Source organism: Lissotriton vulgaris, chromosome 4_1 (genome assembly GCF_964263255.1).
Source record: "Lissotriton vulgaris chromosome 4_1, aLisVul1.2, whole genome shotgun sequence".
Classification (NCBI taxonomy): Eukaryota; Metazoa; Chordata; class Amphibia; order Caudata; family Salamandridae; genus Lissotriton; species Lissotriton vulgaris.
The window spans coordinates 390,435,793-390,454,183 of record NC_141691.1 but is presented as its reverse complement, the minus strand read 5'-3'; positions in this window follow the sequence as shown (position 1 = coordinate 390,454,183).

Here is an 18,391-nt window from a genome sequence, read left to right as displayed (position 1 = left end):
TGGGTGGGAGGAACTGCAGGGGAAGGAAAAGTGACTTGGGGATCCTCAAGGGAGGAGTCTAAAGCAACAAACTAGCTTAGGAATGCAGTGTTCGCAGCTATCTCAGATTTTTCATATTCAAGTAATTATATGTCAACCAAAGCAGCTTTTTATGTCCGCCCCGAAACAGTTTTATTTTTTTTGCCTGTAATCAAAAAACAATAGTAAAAAAAAAATAACAGCACATAAACATATACATACATAAAAGGGCTTTGGGAGCTTTTTCATTGGTCTGTCCGCCTGTCATTCACATTATGGTTCTTCCCACCACAACATACTGCATGGGCAACAGGCCAGCCATGTCCGCGGTTGCCCTGTAAGTAATGGCATTTTCCCACTCACATGTGCATGTTGCTATCCATCTTGAAGAAAGTGTAGTTCAGTGCCAGGGTCAGTGGGCCTTACCAATGCTTTTTCATTATATTCTTTATCCTTTATGTTTTGTTCTTCTATTTTTGTAGTCATCCTTGAATGGTTAAACTATGCCTTCAGCTTACAGTAATTCAAACCAATAGTAGTGTTTCTTTGCACCAATAAGAATCATATTCTCTTAATTTCTGTGCCTGTTCTGTTTTAGCATCTTTATCAGTTTGTAATTACAATGCAGAGCAATTAGAAACAAGAAATGCCAGTAAAACATTAAACATTAACCGTTGGCCGACGGAAGCACTACCTCCCCAGTGCTGCCGTCGGCCAACGGCCGACGCAGCCCTGCCCACCCTTTAGAACGCCCGCACTGTGGCGGAAAAACCGCAGCAGTTAAGGCGTTAATTAGTCAGCATTCAGCACTAAGACTGAGAGAGAGAAAAACGAGCGAAAGAGCGAGAAACTAGCAAAAGCAACAAATCAAAAAGACGAAGAAAGAAAGGAGTTGAGTCTCCCAGCAGAAAGAATGAATAGAGTTCCACAGTTCGTTGTTAAATAGCAAAAGTTATTAACACCTGAATCGAAAACTGAAGAAGCGTCTCGACACAGTGCATAGGAATGCATTAGTTAATGACCATTATAGGATAAGGTATGTTTACAAATCAACACAGGGTTCATATGGAAAGCATCAACCGTCAGGATAGGCATTACACAAGCTCTCATTTAAGGTGAGAGAGGCAAGGTCTAGTAAAATTGGCTTGTCTTATCAGATCTGGTTGGAATTATGAGGCCCAATCATAATTTTGTCCCCTATTTCTGTGTGCCAAATGCGATGCAGAGTCAGGACTGTTTGCATATAGCTGGATCCAAACTGAGGTGGCATGGTGTGCAAAATAACCATGGACTGGGATAGGGCTGAGTAATTTCAGTTGACTGAGATTAATTCAAACACATTGTTAGAACTGGGGGTCTCTAGTTGGCAGAGGTAGGTACCACTGTCCAAATAGGGACCCTTGCTTCTAGCCAGGGTAAGGAGGAACCACTCTTTAGATAACCCCTGCTCACCCCCTTGGTAGCTTGGCACGAGCAAACAGGCTTATCAAAGGCAATGTGCTAAGTATTTGTACCAACACTCACAGTAACACAGTGAAAGCACCACAAACTGACTCCACAACAGTTTAGAAAAATAGAAGGGCTCGATTCAGAGAACTAACTTAAGACAAAATCCTAAACTTACTACTTTTGGTATTCACAGAAGTTAGGATTTTGTCTTAAGACAGACTTAAGTTAGGATTCTGTCTTAAGTCTGTTTTAAGTCTGTCTTAAGACAAAATCCTAACTTCTGTGAATACCAAAAGTAGTAAGTTTAGGATTTTGTCTTAAGTTAGTTCTGTGAATCAGCCCCAATGTATTTAATCTAAACTAGACAAGATCAAAACGACAAAAATCCAATATACACAGTTCAAGATTATGGCTTCAAAAGAGTTCTTAAGGTTGCGTTAAAATAATCCACAGTTGCGTGAAAATAGTTCACAGTTGCGTCACGTTTAGCCAACAGTACCTCTAGATGCGACAAAGTTCCAGAACAGAAACTGGTGCGGTGGAAAACAAGCGATGCGTCACTCCTGAGACCCTGGGAAGGCGATGCGACAGCCCCGCTAGAAGCAGCAGGTGTGTAGCAACAAATCTGGCCTGTATGGGGAGGGAGGTGATACCTTGTATGGATTCCGCTGCATAGGTTCCGTAGGGAGCTTCTCGTAAAGGCACGATGCGATGATCTTCGGGACGGCGACAATCTCAGGTGCGACGGCGATGCACGGCGCAGCGTCAATCTTCTCCTCTCGCGGCCCCTCAATGCAATGGCTCTGCGATGATAATTGCAGCGACGTGATGCAGACCGCAAGCAAGCGGTGCGGCGATCTCACCCTGGGAGGACAGGCTCTGCGACGATACTCGCAGCGATGGTACTTTTCCCACACCCGAGCGATGCATTCCCCAAGCGAAGGATGCATTGGTTCTTGCAGCTGCAACAGGCGCTGCGATTATCTCGATCTTTGCGGCAGTGGGAATATCCTCATACTGACGGGGATGCGCTCTGCAAGCGAGCGATGCGTGAAAATTTGCAGATAGTCTTAGTTTCTTGTGTTCCAGCTTTCCAAACAGCAGGCCACAACTTCCGGATGCCCCTCAGTTGGATTCAGCACTCAGGAAGGGCAGAACTCTCTCAGCAGAGCTCAGGTAAAGTCGGGGATGAAGTCCTTTTGTTCCTGGGACTTGGAGATCTCTTCAAGCAAGGGGACAAAGTAACAACAAAGTCCTTCCCCTCTCCTTGGCAGCAAAGCAACTGCAGGTCAGTCCAGCAAAGCAACAGCAGGACAGTCTTCCTTCTTCAGTCTTCCAGCTTTCTCCTTGGCAGAGGTCCTTCTTGATTCCAGGATGATCAAATTTTCTGTAGTCAGTAGTCCTGTACTTATACCCCTGAAAGTCTTTGTTCCCTTTGTGCAGGGGGGCTCTGAGCCCGGTCTGAACCAGTTCTGGGTGTTCCTTGAGCACTTTGTTTTCCTGGCTTCTCCTTTCCTTTCAGAGTGAGGGACAGGGTCGTCAGCTGCCCAGCAGGAGGTGGAGCCAGCATTGTGGAAGGCAGGCACAGCCCTATTCAGGCCCAGGTGCTATCCCCTCCCACCACTCTAGATGCAGATGGAGCTATTCAGCCCAGGGATGGCCCACTCAGCCTCTGGGAGCCACCCAGCCCCTGGGAGCCACCCAGCCTCTGTCACTCACAAACCAGACAGTCAATTCACAAACAGGCCAAGGCACACAGAAAGGTCAGACAAGAGAACAGCCACTTTCTAAAAGTGCTGTTCTCAAACACAGGATTTAAAAACAACCTTTCCTAAAAGATGTGTTATTAAATTCTGAGTTCAGGGATACCAGACTTTTATGTCCTATATTGCTCCTATGGGAAGATATGCTGGTAGCCACTGTAGCCAGCATTCCCCATGATAGCCCATGGGGCAAGATAGCCTTACAATAGTGAAAAACGAAAATGGCTGTAATTCACTACCAGAGCATATCACCTGCACTAGTACATGCTCTACCTTTCCCATACACTGCACCCTGCCCAGGGGGGTACCTCGGGCCTTCCATAGGGATGACCAATGTGCACAGAAAGGGGAGGGTTAGGTGGATCTGGCAGTTCACAGACTGAACACAGGCACTGCGGTGGCAGGCCTGAGACACCATTTTAGGGCTACTCAGGTGGGTGGCACAATCAGTGCTGCAGGCCCACTAGTAGCATTTGAATCACCAGCCCTGGCACTCTCAGTGCACTTAACTAGGGACTTCTTGGTAATACAAATATGCCAATCATGGATAACCAATCACAATAACAATGTATACAGGGAGCACTTGCACTTTGACACTGATCAGCAGTGGCAAAGTGCCCAAAGCATCTAAACCAGCAAAAAACGAAATCCAGCACAGCATCAAAAATACAGGAGGTAGAGGCAAAAAGATAGGGGGAAACCACACCAAGGATGCCAGGTCTAACACACATCATCCATTACTTTTTGTATACTTTACTGTGCCGCCCTAATTGTGGTGGGTATGTCCAGAGTGGGTACTGGGCACACTGTGTGACTGGAACCAAGCTATATCTAGCTGATGAGCCCTAATCAGGGATAAACCATTCCTAGATTGCTTGTGTTCTGATTCAAGGAGGACTTAGCCTGGCAGTTCAGACTGGACTGTTCCCACTGGAGCAGGGTCAAGACTGATTTGCATATGGCTGGGTCCAAACTGAGGTGACATGATGTGTAAAATAATGATGGACTGGGCTGCGGCGCAAAATAATACCAGTCACTGAAATTAATTCAAGCATTCCATTCATCCTTTTTTTGTGTACTTTAATGTGTTGCCTTAAGTGAGATGGTTACCTTCAGCTGTAGGTCTGGTGCCCACTATGTCACTGGAACCAAGCTGACTGATGAGGCCCAAAATGAATGAAACTGCTCCTTGGTTGCTGGTGTTCCAGTTCAGGAAGGACCTGGCCTTGAGTTCGTACTGGACTGTTCTCATTTGAGCTGGGGCAAGACTGATTTGCACATGGCTGGGTCTCCAAAATAGATGGCATGATGTTCAGAATAACTTTAGACTGGGAAGCGGCGCAGAGTATTTACCAGACACTGACATTAATTCAAGCATTCCACCTATCTCTTTTTGTATACTTAAATGCGAAATGGGATCCATATTTTTTTTCATATTTAGGAGTATTGTCATGGATTACAACTAATTGTTCAATAATATTTGTGATTCACATCTTGGGCCACCCAACAGACATATAAGGAGACTCAGGGGACTTTCACAGCTGTGCAGTCATAAGTCTGGCTGCCAGAAACATATATGTTGCTAGCTAAATCAGTGGAGGCATAAAACAATATTCTCCCTTCTTACCTGCAAAAGCAAATAAAATGATCAGCAGGTTTAGTGGGACATTTAAGCTGGCTATATTTCTGGAAAGTGTTGTCCCATAAAGTCTGAACATGATGGCATTACCACTGTACATGGTCTAACATCCCACTTTGGCCATAACCTCTTCAACATCTATTAGAGATACCGGAAAACGTATTAAGGCAAATTGGGGTCACATACCACTGTATTATAATTTTCTCGAATTTGTTTTATGTTGAACTCATATAGAAGTGGCAGACGCCTAATTCCAGATAATGGACCAAGTATTGTCAGATAAAGTAAAACTAAACTTCTCTTCCCATTTGTCTCTTACCACATTCCATGCCATCTATAAGTCTGCATTTTCTATAAAGTATAGTCTAACTCTCCCTCCATTCGAGTTTCTTAGGACAGTATCCTTGGGGTGTCACTTGGGGACAATCCAATTCCATAGATATTGGGGCATGGTCAGACAAATAGTGAGAGCCAATGTCTACTGTTACTACATTTGGAAGGAACTGTCTCTGAATTAGAAAGAAGTCTATTCCTGAGTGTGTCCTCAAATAGAAAGTATAGTCCTCCCCCATGCAGTAGCCTCTATATAGCCATCAAATCCATATCGCTTAGCCCCTTGACAAAGGTCAGAAGGGGATCATGAGTTTCCTGCCAACAGATAAAGTGGAATAAAGTAAGATCAAGCACTGCATTAAAATTACCCCGAAAAAGAACAACCTACTAGAAAATTAGATCACTGTAGGGAATAGTGAGGCAAAGAATTCCTCCTTGTCGTTTGGGCCATAAACAGCAAACATAGTTAACAACTCGACCCCAGACTTACCCCTGACCCCCAAAACTGTACCCTCATTATCAGTGTAATTGTCATCTTGTAAGAAATCAAGTCCTCATCACAGGGTGATGGATGAACAATATATGAAATGCAGCAATGTCGTAGCATTGGAGTGAAACAGTTTCAGGAACCAATACTGTTGTGTAGTTCCTATAAACCTTTATAGGATATCCGCGTTTAGACAACATACACTATAGGATTGGTGTCAGACTGATTCTAGACACCCCTATTGGGTATGTTAGCCTGTATACCAGGTAGCTCCCAGTGCCACTAGAAACCCCTCTTACCAAGGAGAGAATAGTTCTTGACAACTATCGAACATGACAACCCTGTCCCATCAGGGATCGTAGATACAGTGTACTACTTTTCGCTCAGTCACTCATGCTCACTTCGTCTCAGAGAGATACACAGAATAAACGGTGGGTATGTTTTTCAATGAGCATTTTTTTAATAAACATTTTTATTGCCATTTTATGTTGAAAACAAGCATTGGCATAGCCAATAGGTCTCGCTTTTGGGACCTTATAAGTATTTCGTTATGCAGCACAATATCCTTGGTGCAATAACATCAACTGTTGCATGGCTAAAAACTTATAAGGTCCCAAAGGCGAGACCTATGCTTGTTTTTAAGTGTGCCTGCTACAGTAAAATGTTCTGTGCAAAACCTCTGCTTCTCTTTGGCGTTTTCTGCATTGTCTTAAAATATCTAGCATAAATATTCATTTTACTATCTCTCTTTTAAGAAAAGGCGGTACATTAAAAATAATTAACCAGCAATGGACACATCAGTGAAATGACCCAAATAGCAGGGCTGTCTAGCCTGGCCGTATGACCAGTATCAATCTCCATCGTCAAAACAATGAAAGGAAACAGACAATACCAAAATAATAACAACAGCAAAGCATCCACTGTTTGCGATTTTACCATCTCCCTCTAAATTATCCAGCACCCAAATTCAAGTCGTAGACAAATGCAGTTCTCACTCTTCATCACTCAAAACCGCACTATGCATCAAGGCATATGAACAGTATGCATGTTTCATATAAGTACTGGCATATAAACAACGTGCAGTTCTCTAACATATGCACAGTGTATACCTAAGGTCTCTGATATATGGAAAGTGTGTACAGGCTCTGACCTTTACATAGTACACATGCCTCTTATAAATGCATGCTCTATATACCAGCTGTCTGATATTTGCTTTGGAGACTTCTGATAAATGCATGGTATTCATGCCTCAGACAGTGTAGTCATATTGTGTAGACAGCGATTACAAATGGCCTAGTAAGTAAATCGTCATCCCTAACATCTGTTGTGATCTTCAGGTACGAAGTTTAAACCTCGTCATGGGCAATCCAGATTTCCATCCTTCCACGGTCATTAAATTGTGTATCATTAAAATGAGAGATAGTAGCACCTATTATTTGGAGCACTTAGAAACTTTAAAAATACTTTAGGAAACACTATATAAAAAGTAAGATTCTGTTAATATTATCATTATTATCATTATTACTACCACTGCTACCAATCTTCTTATTATTATGTCAGACATTTGAGTACTAGCCATATGCAAGAGGCAAGCATCAGGTTATGTATTGGAGGCTTCAATGGATATATCAGATGCCTGCATTCTGTGCATATATCTGAGACCTCTGACTGTGCATTTATGATTGGTTAGGTATGCTATGCATCGTTTCCTATATCTGGGACTTCCATATTAAGCATATGCTAGAGGCCTGCACACTGTACATATACCTGAGTCAGACAAAGTAAATACAAATATTCAGTTGAAAAAAAGTCTTAAATAAGGACAAAATAAGTGTCCCCACTAGATTGAGGGAGCACATTTTGATGTCGTGTGTGGCAGGGCATTCATATGGAAATAATGCATGTTACATGCAAGACTGGCCTGACTGAATGTAAACAAGACTACATTTAATATTAGAAACTGCATGTAGGTGTAGGTCATGGGAAAATCAAACCAAGTGTTAGGCCTGGCACCATTGGCATGGGTCTCCCTTCAATCTTTCTCTTTTGTCTTCTCTGTGTTTGCTGGTGTTAGATGCTCTGGGCACTGTTCCATTGCCATTCAGTGCCACCGCATGAATGCTCCCTATTGTAAATTGACTATCTGAATTGGTATTCCCATACTTGGCTCAATTGGTTTACCTGTTAGTCCCCAGGACAATAGTGCACCATGGGTGCCCAGGCTGGTAGACCGAATACTGCTGGTGGGCCTGCAGCACTGATTGCGCCACCCACAGAAGCAGCCTGTAAAGTGTGTCCCAGACCTGCCATTGCAGTGTCTGTGTGCAGTCCAGAACTGCTGTGCTGACTGTGAAGTAAACCCGCTTCTCAGTCCCTAAACCTTCCCTTGGCATCATGTAAGTCACCCCTATGGCAGGGTGCATTGTATGTGAAAGGTAGGACATGCCCTGGTCTGTGTAGCATGTCCTGATAGTGAATTACACTCCATTTAATTTTTCACTATCACAAGGCTATCTGTTCCTTTAGGCCAGGATGGAAAGTTTGATTATTACATTCTATAATCCTAATTGACCCAAGGAACATGATAGGAAAGTCGAATTTAGTATGCCTGAGCTCAGAATAATAAGGTGCAAGACAAACCTCTGTCCGTGTGACTAAAGGAAAAGGACTTTGAGGGAGACTTCCCCTTGCTCGGCTATCACCCGTTGCATCCCAAACCACTTAGAGTCTGCTCCTTTCCATTGCCCGCAATGCAACTTCACTCTCCCGTCCTACCAACCCTGCCTGCCTCCTCGTCCCCCACCGCAGCCCCCCTCTTCTAATTACCGGACTCTGAAAGCTGGCTTGATCAATTGCCGCTCTCTCCCCGTCATGCCAATGACATCTGGATGTCTATCTCCTCAGACGAATGGGATATTCTATTCCTCACTGAGTCCTGGATCACTGATTCCTCCTCTCCGGATATCTATCTGGCCATCCCCCCAAGATACGATATAAAATGCATGAACCGGGCTGGTGGTAAATCTGGAGGCGGTCTAGCCGTCATCCTCAAATCCTATCTCCAGCTGACCTTTACCAAACTTACTAATATTGGTATAATTGAAGCCATGTACTTCTCTATATCTGACTCCGCGGCAGTTATACTGGCTGGCACATTAGTTTATAACCCCCCTACCGCCACCTCCCCTTCTCTCACTGCCCTCTCCCACCAACTGGCTGATCTATCCCTCAAACGCCAATATTTTCTAGTCCTAGGTGATTTTAACCTCCACGTAGACAATCCTCTCTGCGTGAAGGCGAACAATCTGTTGGAAACTATGGAAAGCCTGAACCTCAAACAATTAGTCGCAGGTCCCACTCATGTGGCTGGTCACACCTTGGACCTCATATTCGCCAATTTTTCGACTATCACTGTCCTCCCACCCCTCCCCCTCACCTAGTCCGACCATTATCTCATCCCGTTCTCTCTTGCCCTCGGATGGAAAACTGCCCCCCTGGCCCCTAGGAAGGAGTTGGGAAGAAAGTGGCACAAGGTCACATGTGCCACCTTGGACCCGGTATTCCACTTCCAGACGGAGCACCTCTCCTCTGATATAGATGGAAATGTTTCTAGGCTAAATGCTGCCCTTGTCAATGCTATTGACTCCATTGCTCCCCAGAAAGTCATTACCTCCACTAGATCGCGACCCTCCGCCCCCTGGTTCTCCACCTCCCTCCGTGAGGAGAAAAGCAGATGCAAAGCACTCGAACGTAAGTGGAGACTAAACTACGACCCTGAAGCCAAACTTTCCTACAGATCTGCCCTGAAAACATTCCTCAAACAAAAAAAAATCGCTATGAAAGATCATTTTTCTTCTCAAATTACCAGGGCCAAAAACTCGTCTAAAACCCTCTTCACCATTGTTAAAGACTTCATTAATCCTCCGGCCAGGGCCACTCAGAACACTGCGAGTCAGGCTCTATGCGAGGGACTTTCAGACTACTTCCTTGAAAAAATAAACAAACTCTGTGTCGCCTTCCCTAAAGGGCTAGTCCCCCTGCCTACCCCTACTAGTCCCCCAGATTCCCCGTCCTTTCCCTCTTTCAATAAACTCAACCGGGACGATGCTATTAGGTTACTTACCCATTGCAAATCAGGCGCCCCCTCTGACCCTGTCCCTGCGAAACTCATGGGAGAACTGGCGCCTTCGCTAGCCTGCTCCTTCCTCTCCATCTGGAACGCCTCCCTTCACCATGGCTTCTTCCCTACCACTTGGAAGGAGGCCTTGGTGATTCCTATCCTAAAAAAAGCGGATGCAGATCCCACTGTTTTCGCCAACTACCGCCCCATCTCCCTTCTCCCCAAACCCGCAAAGGTCCTGGAAAAAGCCGTGCAGTTGCAACTCATGGAATATCTGGAAAACCACTCTCTACTGCACAAATCACAATCCGGATTTAGAGCTGGATTCAGCACTGAGACGGCATTGTTGGAAGTATCGGAAACTATTCGGAAATGCGTGGACAGGGGCGAGGAGGCCATGCTGGTCCTCCTCGACCTGTCCGCAGCTTTCGATACGGTCTCCCACCCCATCCTCCTTGACCGACTCAAACAGATAGGCATTGGCGGCACTGCTTTCAGCTGGATCGAGTCCTTCCTTTCGGGAAGAAGTCAGAGGGTACTGCTACGGCCTTTCAAGTCGGAGGAAAAACCCCTGTCATGCGGTGTGCCACAGGGTTCCGCCCTCAGCCCCCTGTTCTTTAACGTCTATCTTGCCCCACTGGCCGACGTTGTGGAGTCCTACGGAGTCAGGGTGGTCTCCTATGCTGACGATACTCAGCTGGTGTTTTCCTTCAGAGACCACTCGGACTCCGCATTCACCAACTTCCGCCAGTGCCTCAACAACATCAGTGTCTGGATGACTGCTAACCACCTCAGACTAAATGCAGACAAAACGGAGGTACTGTTTTTCAATCAGAAAGCTCCCATCCCCTCCTCCTGGTGGTGGCCCACGGCACTTGATCCCGCGCCCTCTCCCGTTCACTCTGCTCGAAACCTGGGTTTCCAGTTTGACGACTCCCTCTCATGCAAAACTCAGGTCAATAAAGTGACCTCTGCCTGCTTCCTGAAGTTGCGCATGATCAAAAAAATTCTCCCCTATCTCCCTCTGGATTCCCGCCGTACAGTCACCCAAGCCCTCATCACGTCCCACCTGGACTATGCTAACAGCCTCTATGCTGGTGCCCCCCTGTATCTGTTAGACCGGCTGCAGATTGTCCAGAATGCGGCGGCCAGACTGATTGGTAATATTCCCTACCGCCAATCTGTATCCGCGTATCGTAAGGAACTCCACTGGCTACCAGTGGCTAGCCGTATCCAGTTCAAGATCCTTACCCTTACCTACCGAGCCGTCAACGACCTCGGACCCAACTACCTGAAAAAACGTGTCTCGATATCTCGCTCCATCAGATCCTTGAGATCCAATGACCGCCGCCTCCTGATCTCCCCCCGTTTTAGATTATCTAGAATGGGTGGCAGAGGGTTCAGTGTCATTGTGGCAAAACTGTGGAACACTCTGCCAATCGATCTGAGATTCTGTCCCTCCGAACCCATCTTCCGAGCCAAACTCAAAACCTGGCTCTTCTCCGGACTCTGATTTACCCTACTGTTTCTCCATGCTCTATGCTCCTTCTTCTCCCCTGGAGGCTCAGGTTCTAGCGCCGGGACACCCCTTCGGGGGTAGCTGTGCGCTCTATAAACCACATAAATAAATAAATAAATAAGGTGGGCAGGGTCACCAGCAGACAAGTGGGGGGGGGGGACAGGGGTAAACAGAGGGAGTTCCAGAGAGGGCCCCAAAGTAATTCCCAAGGGAATCAAGTGGTGTCCCAGTCTCCCCCTGAGAAGAAGCCAGCCCCCCCGACAGGTAGGCCTGTTCATAGGCCTGTTCATAGGGGGCCCCTTCTTGTTTTAAGTGTGGTCAAGTTGGCCACTGGTATTATGATCCTCAGAGGGACCACAATGCACCACCCTGTGCACCTAACCACCAACTTGCTAGTCTAGCCCCGCGGAGCGGAGGAGATGGGTGCCCAAGGTGGGTGGGATCCCCTAGAATTGACCCTTGTCGCACCAGGAGACTTTGAGAAGGTCCCTAACCCCCCGCTGCCTGATAACACTAAGAAGTACAGGCAGTGGCTGACCATCAGTTGCCATAGGGTGGAGACTCTGAGGGACACAGGAGCTAGTGTGACTGCTGTCAGCTCCCGGTTGGTGCTCAAAGAGCAGATTGTCCGCCATGCATTCTGCACAGTAGTGTCAGCAGACAACTCTGAGAGCCAGTGTGAGGTGGCTCATGTTCCCTTTGAGTGGGGGGTGGGGGGTCTCAGGAACTCTTCTAGTAGCTGTGAGGCCAGCCATGGCAGTAGACTGTCTGTTGGGCAATGATTTAGAGAACTCCCTGTGGGCTACGGTGGAGAAGAAATCTCACTTGGAAATGTTGGGTCTGCCTGAGTGGGCGTTTGCGACCACTCGGTCCATGGCAGCCAGTAAGGATGTGCAGAAGGAATTGGAGCCTGAAAGTATGGCCCAGACCCCTGTCTTAAAGAGAAGGGGTAGGGGTGGCGGGAAACCGGCCCCCATAGTTCCCACAGTCCAGGAGGGAGCAGACCTTGAGGGGATGCCCTGGGGCTTACAGGGGAACAAGTAGCCGAACTGGGGGATCTGCCTGAGCTGACCCATTGGCAGCAGGAAGGAAGGCCCACCAGGGAGGAATTTTGTGAACAATAGAGAACGTGCCCTTCTCTTGAGGGGCTGAGGCGACAGGTTGCAGCCCACGCAGCACGTGATCAGTCAGGGTTACATCTGATCTATTGGGAGAATGACCTCCTTTACAGCGAGCCTAAGGTTGCTGAGCCTGGGCCAGGCCTTGTGCTGGTGGTACCCCAGTGCTTCAGAGCCTTCCTACTGGGGTTGGTTCATGATGTGCCATTGGTCGGACATCTGGGGCAGACGAAGACCTTCGAGAGGCTGGTCACCCACTTTTATTGGCCCCAGATGTGCAGGAGCTCAGATGCTCATTGCAGGAAATGCCGGGCAAGTGGGAAGAGTGGGGGGAAGATCAAAGCCCCACTCCAGCCCTTTCCAGTTGTCAGTACCCCATTCAGGTGAGTGGGCATTGACATCGTGGGACCTCTGGACCCCAAGACAGACATGGGCAACAGGTTCATCCTGGTCTTGGTGGACCTTGCTTCTCGGTACGCTGAAGCTGTCCCACTCAGGACAGTGACGGCCCCGTGGTGAGACGTGCAATTATGGGGATTTTCTCGCTTGTATGGTTCCCCAGAGAGGTGGTGTCTGATAGGGATACTAACTTCATTTCCAAACATATGAAGTCCCTATGGGAGGATTGTGGGGTAACTTATAGGTTTACCACCCCTTACCACTCCCAAGGTAATGGGCTGGTTGAGAGATTCAACCGGACCCTCAAAGGCATGATTATAGGCCTGGAAGAGTCTATGAGGCGCAAGTGGGATGTCCTCTTGCCATGCCTGTTTGCTTACCGTGAAGTGCCACAGAAGTCCCTTGGGTTCAGTTCCTTTGAACTGCTCTACGGTCACCCGATAAGAGGGCCTCTGAGTCTGGTCATGGAAGGCTGGGAGAAATCTCCCAGGAAACCTCCCCAGGGTGTGTTTAGTTACATGCTGGCCTTCAAGAACCAGACTCGGTGTTTCATAAACCTTGCTGAGACAAATCGGGAAGCCAGCCAGGAAGAGATAAAATGTTGGCAAGATTGGAATGCCACTCTGATTGAGTTTCAGCCTGGTCAAAAGGTTTGTGTCATGGCACCAGTGGAGCCCTGTGCGCTCCAAGATAAGTGGACCAGACCATTCGAGGTGGTGGAGCACAAGAGTCCTGTTACCTACTTGGTGGACTTGTGGTCTCCCCAAAAACCCTTGCGGGTCCTGCATGTCAACCGCCTGAAGCCCAACTTTGAGAGGTCCGAAGTGGGCATGGTCCTAGCCACAGATGCTGGGATGGAGGAGGAGAGCGAGCCTGTTCCTGACCTTCTGTGTGCAAAGGAGCAAGATGGGTCAGTGGAGGGTGTGGTCCTCTCCACCACACTGACCCCTGAGCAGCTGAGTGATTGTTGCCAACTGTTGGGGCAATTCAGTGATCTGTTCTCCCTGGTGCCTAGTGTCACTGATTGGTGTGTCAATGAAGTGGACACTGGGGACAGTCCTCCTGTTAAACACAAGGCTTACCGAGTGACTGACCGGGTTAGGGTATACATTAAGGGGGAGGTTTCCAAAATGTGTGCTTTAGGGGTGATTGAGTCCTCTAGCAGCCCTTGGTCCAGCCCAGTGATCTTGGTACTAAAAGCTGCAGCGCCTGGTGCGACCCCAGAACTTCAGTTCTGCGTGGACTACCGAGGTCTCAATTCAGTCACGAAGACTGACGCGCACCCCATCCCCAGAGCGAGCTGATGAGCTCATAGATCGGCTAGGGGCTGCACGGTACCTCAGCACATTTGATTTGACGACTGGGTATTGGCAGATGGCATTGACTGATGGGACAAAGGAGAGGTCAGCATTCTCCACACCGAATGGGCACTACCAGTTCCGGGTGATTCTCTTTGGAATGAAGAATGCCGCTGCCATCTTTCAAATGTTGGTCAACAGGGTGTTGGTTGGGCTGGACGATTTCAGTGCCGCCTACTTGGATGACATTGCAGTGTTTTGTTCCTCCTGGGAGGACCACCTGCGCCACCTCTCGGATGTGTTGATGGCACTGCGAAGGGCAGGCCTCACAATCAAGGCAAGTAAGTGCCAGATTGGGCAGGGTTCTGTGGTGTACTTGGGACACCAGTTTGGGAGCGGCTAGGTGGCACCCCGACAGCCCAAGATTGAAACCATCCTGGCTTGGGAACCTCTAAGGAACCAGACACAGCTGAGAACCTTTTTAGGACCCACAGGTTATTACAGGAGGTTTGTAACGGGGTATGGCAACATTGTTGCACCCCTGACAGAGCTGACTTCTAAGAAGCAGCCAAATATTGTGAACTGGACTGATACCTGTCAGGAAGCTTTTGACGCCCTGAAGACTGCCATGTGCACAGCACCTGTACTTCAGGCGCTTAACTTTTAAAAAGAGTTTGTTGTCCAGACAGACGCTTCAGAGCATGGTGCGGAGTCTGTTCTGTCACCTGTAGCCTTCATCAGTAGGAGGTTACTTCCACAGGAACAGAGGTGGAGTGCAAATGAACGTGAGGCAGTTGCTGTGGTCTGGGCACTGAAGAAGCTGAGACCATACCTGTTTGGGACTCCCTTCCGGGTTCAGACGGACCACAGGCCTCTCAGATGGTTGATGCAGATAAGGGGTGAGAATCCAAAGTTGTTCAGGTGGTCTATTTCCCTACAGGGTATGGACTTTACGGTGGAACACCTCCCTGATACAGAACACGCCAATGCTAATGGTCTGTCCAGATTTTTCCACCTTAGTGATGAGAACCCCCAAGTGGGTGGGTAGTTCTCTCCACATTTCAGCTGGAGAGGACACGTGTTAGACCTGGAACCATTGGCGTGGGTCTCCCTTCCATCTTTCACTTTTGTCTCCTCCTCAGTGCCACTACGCGAAGGCTCCCTATTGTAAATTGACTGTCTGAATTGGTATTCCCATAGTTGGCTCATTTGGTTTACCTGTTAGTCCCTAGTATAGAGTACAGTGAGTTCCCAGGGCTGGTAGACCGAATACTGCTGGTGGGCCTGCAGTGCTGATTGCGCCACCCACAGATGCAGCTTGTAAAGTGTATCCCAGACCTGCCATTATAGAGTCTGTGTGCAGTTCAGAACTGCCGAGCTGACAGTGAAGTGAACCCACTTCCCAGTTCCTAAACTTTCCCTTGTCATCATGTAAGTCACCCCTATGGCACGGGGCATTGTACATGAAAGGTAGGACATGCCCTGGTCTGTGTAGCATGTCCTGATAGTGAATTACACTCCATTTCGTTTTTCACTATCGCAAGGCTATCTGTTCCCTTAGGCCAGAATGGGTAGTTTGATTATTACATTCTATAATTCTAATTGACCCAAGGAACATGATAGGAAAGTCGAATTTAGTATGCCTGAGCTCAGAATATGAAGGTGCATCTTTTAGTGAAGATTATTTTTATATTCAGTGTTTTAAAATACCACTTTTAGACAGTGGGTATTTTCTTGCCTAAGCTTTCCAGTGTGCTCTGCTGTTATGTGTATTGGCTGTCTGGTTTTGTAGGGACAGGGCAGGCTGAGCCCGACCTGGATTGAATAGAGAGATCTGCAGCTGGAGCATGGGGAGGGGTGGCCCTTTGACCTGAGCAGGGCTGTGCTTGGCAAGGTGAATGATGGCTCCACCTCCCACTGTGCGTCTGATGGCAGACCCCCTCTTCCTGAAAGGCAGGATGCAGCCTTGTAAACAAAGTGCTCTAGGACGACACTAAACTGATTCTGGCTGGGTTCAGTGGCTTGTGACTTTTGAGAACAAAGACTTTTAGGGTATAAATATCTGTGCTAAACCCCCTGCATGGTGTGTTACTTCTGGATGTCAAGACAAACCTCTGTCCGTGTGACTAGAGGAAAAGGACTTTGAAACCTTCATCCATCTTGCTGAAGCAACTTCCCAAGGGCCTGATTAGAGCTTGCCTCCTGCCGATGTCTCAGGGACATTAGACTTCACCGATCAGCCTTCTGAATTCCTATTGAGTGGGGTTCTACTCGCAGGTGAGGCTTCTGTCGAGAATTCCAGAGCCTCTGGGTCTACTGCGGGGAACACGGGTTGAGAACCATCGCTATCGCTATTGTGGGCCGCTGCAGCTGAGGAGCTGTTGCCGCTGAGAGCCCGCATCTATCTGTGCTATGAGAATCATCGCTATCTCTATTGTGGGCAGCTGCAGCTGAGGAGCTGTTGCCGCTGAGAACCCGCATCTGTCCGTGCTACGAGAATCATCGCTATTGCTATTGTGGGCCTCCGCAGCTGAGGAGCTGTTACCTCTGAGAGCCCGCATCTGTCTGTGTTACGAGAATCATCGCTATCAAGGATCTCTGTTATCACCTGTGTGGGCCGCTGCTGCCGAGCACTGTTGCCCCTGAGTGCCCACCTTTAATCACCATCCCAGGATCTTCATGAGTGCACGCTGCGGACCTCTGCAGCTGGGAGCTGTGGCCGCTGCGAGTCCGCCTGTTATCATCGCGGTTTCCTCACGGAGCTGTGTGCCGTGCCTCTTTAAACCTCAGGTACATTGTGCATCACCGGGTTGCATATACCCCAGGTTCGAACTAAGTCCGTTTCTCCCGCTTTTGAGTGCTTTTATTGCTTTTTGAGTGAATCTATATTTACGCGCATTATGGCTTCTTGATTGCTTTTGAGCCTTGTGTTAAGCCTACATAAAGATACTTATTTTTCTATAGCTATGTGTGTAGTGTCCCTTTGTAGTATCATCGCTGCATTATTGTGTATGGGCATAAATTCTTCACACACTGCCTCTGAAATAGGCCTCTCTGCCCGTGCTACGTTACCCCAGGGTTGAGCAGGAGTTATCAAAGAGTGTATCCCCCTTACTCTGACTTTGGAAGAAGGATCCCTATTTGGACATTGGTGCCAGCCGCTGCCAACTAGAGATCCCCATTTCTAACACCAACGTTGTGAATATTAATACAAACAAACAAGTGCTCGATCATCATGCTTTAGAAAGTCCATGCTTTCTCACACCATTCAAGCGATTAGCACGGAGAATGAACCTTGTAGAGATCCATCTTGGTAGGAAAAAGAGAAAAGCTGCATTAATTTCTATCAGCTTCTGTTAAGGGCCATTGTATGCACATTTTTGTATCAAAGTAAGAGCGAGACGCAAGTAACCCCTCCTCACTCCAAAAAGACACCTTTACTAATAAAGATATATCAGGTATTGGCACTGGGGTGCTGGGGATTAGATTTAGTACTATATAATGCAGCAACCAAAATTGCTGTGCTGCGCCGCATTGACTGGGGAAGGGAGAGAGCAGGACAGCACCATAATTACCAGGATCGGGCACTCCTGCTTTTTTCCATAGCTCTGGTGCGCAGTCAGTTTCCCTAGCACTTTTTAAAATATATATATATATTTATCCAGTCAATCACAGGCTAATAACAACAATTCATGATTTGAATAAAAGAACAAAATGAAAAGTGGTATACAAATATATTCTTCAGCCTATCAGCATATATATTAGAAAGTCATAGTTATTGCCAACTATCCGTGACCATTTCTTCACCTTATGCTTTATTGTAGTGTCTATAAAATATTCGATTCTAGTCTGCCCCCCCCCATATTTGTATACATTTCTGGATAGCGCCTATTCTAAGGGAATATACGGCCAGATTCATGAAAGACCCGTTTTGCGAGTCTGAAATAGCGATTCATAAGGAATCGCTATTACAGACTCGCAAAACGGGATTCATGTAGGAATCGGAAAATTAAATGTGATTCCTACAGATTCCTTATTTGCGATTAGCAAATTGCTAATCGCAAATAAGGAATAACTCCCTATTCAATCCTATGGTCCAAAAGGCCCATAGGAATGAATGGGGAGTATTCCTTATTTGCGATTAGCAATTTGCTAATCGCAAACAAGATAGCGATTTGAAGGGTGCCAGAGGTGTCCAAAGGACACCCTGTAGCACCCCTTAAATGCACATTTCAACAGGTGTTGCGC